Source organism: Colobus angolensis, unplaced genomic scaffold (assembly GCF_000951035.1).
Source record: "Colobus angolensis palliatus isolate OR3802 unplaced genomic scaffold, Cang.pa_1.0 Scaffold490, whole genome shotgun sequence".
NCBI lineage: Eukaryota > Metazoa > Chordata > Mammalia > Primates > Cercopithecidae > Colobus > Colobus angolensis.
This window is the reverse complement of record NW_012118377.1, coordinates 154,230-155,718: the sequence shown is the minus strand read 5'-3', so window position 1 is coordinate 155,718 and position 1,489 is coordinate 154,230.

The following is a 1,489-nucleotide window of genomic DNA, read 5'->3' as shown; positions in this document are numbered from 1 at the left end:
TCACTCAGTCACCCAGGCTGGAGTGCAGTGGCATGATCTCGGCTCACTGCAACCTCCACCTCCCAGGTTCAAGCGATTCTCATGCCTCGGCCTCCTGAGTAGCTGGAATTACAGGTGCGCGACACTCGGCTAATTTCTGTGTTTTTAGTAGAGACAGGGTTTCGCCATGTTGGCCGGGCTTGCCTCAAACTCCCGACCTCAAGTGATCTGCCCGTCTCAGCCTCCCAAAGTGCTGGGACTACAGGCATAGCCACCGTGCCCAGCCTCCTATATATAACTTTTGTAAATGTCCCTGATGATAACAATCTCCCTTCTAGTTGAAAACCAACAGGGCGACTCAGCACCGGGTGACTCAGCACCTGCTTTCAATGGGTTATCCTTGTGATGCTGGGCAGGTGAGGCCCCAAATCAGGGCTTAGCCCGGGACAGTTCTTGGCTTCACCCAGGAAAGAATTCAAGGGATTGGCAAGCAGGTGGTGGTGACAACTTCTATTTATTTATTTATTTATTGAAGATGGCGTCTCTCTCTGTCACCCAGGCTGGAATTCAGTGGCGCGATCTCAGCTCACTGCAACCTCCACCTCCCGGGTTCAAGCAATTCTTCTGCCTCAGCCTCCTGAGTAGCTGGGATTACAGGTGCCCATCACCATGTCCAGGTTATTTTTGTATTTTTAATAGAGATGGGGTGGTGGTGGGGGGGTCTCACCACGTTGGCCAGGCTGGTCTCGATCTCCTGACCTCAAATGATCCACCCGCCTCAGCCTCCCAAAGTGCTGGGATTTCAGGCATAAGCCACTGCGCCTAGCAAAAAATTTTTAAAAAAAAGGAAAATTGGGCTGGGTGCGGTGTCTCATGCCTGTAATCCCAGCGCTTTGGGAGGCCAAGGCGGGAGGATTGCTTGAGCTCAGGAGTTCAAGGCCATGCTGGGCAACATGGTGAAATCCCATCTACTAAAAAAAAAGGAAAATTGCATTCCTTGTCTTTATTCATTCTTATGTTTCCAGAAATGGCACTGAGCCCAGAAGCAGCTATAGAAGTTGCCAATTCTCCTCTTTCCCCATGAGAAAGGACGATCTTGAAAGTGGAAGCATGAAGTAGACAGATGTGGATTCAGCTTCTCCCAACCCTCGCTTCTGAATTCCTAGAAATCAGTTTTTCCACCCCCTGCAGCAGTGGCGTGGAAGGAGCCTGGGTCGTGAGCCACTTGAGGAGGCTCAGATCAGATCTGCAGGGAATTCAGGTGAGCTACACCTTTCTCGTCCCTCCAATGATCACGGCCATCCCCTCACTCCCAGGATGCACCCACCGCCCGCCCTCACTCAGGCGTTGTCTCCATCTCCGGAAACATGATAGCTTCAGTTTCTCGCCCTCCCAGTCCAGGCCTCCTCCGTTTGGTCTGCCTTCCACAGGGGCCGTGAGGAATCTTCCTTAACCCAGATCTGACTCCATCCCTCCCCTGCTCAAAACCGCTCCATGCCATGCAACAGAA